The sequence below is a fragment of the Dendrobium catenatum genome, unplaced genomic scaffold (assembly GCF_001605985.2).
Source record: "Dendrobium catenatum unplaced genomic scaffold, ASM160598v2 original_scaffold_103909, whole genome shotgun sequence".
NCBI classification, from domain to species: domain Eukaryota; kingdom Viridiplantae; phylum Streptophyta; class Magnoliopsida; order Asparagales; family Orchidaceae; genus Dendrobium; species Dendrobium catenatum.
Genome location: NW_021422347.1, coordinates 1 through 203, shown reverse-complemented (window position 1 = coordinate 203; position 203 = coordinate 1). Strand labels below are relative to the sequence as shown.

The 203-nt window shown below is 44.8% G+C and overlaps 1 pseudogene; it reads left to right on the top strand.

The window, feature by feature from the left end:
* Positions 1 to 65: 65 nt before the first annotated feature.
* Positions 66 to 184, top strand: LOC114578645 (annotated as a pseudogene).
* Positions 185 to 203: the final 19 nt, after the last annotated feature.

The following is a 203-nucleotide window of genomic DNA, read 5'->3' as shown; positions in this document are numbered from 1 at the left end:
GAAGATACATCTAAATCATCTCTCTACGGCATCAACTTAAGGAAAAAATGTGACCATATTACTATGGGTGCGACCATACCAGCACTAGTGCATCGGATCCCATAAAAACTCAGCAGTTAAACATGCTTGGCCGAGAGTAGTACTGGGATGGTTGACCTCCTGGGAAGTCCTCGTGTTGCACCCTTTTTTTAACCAGCCATCTC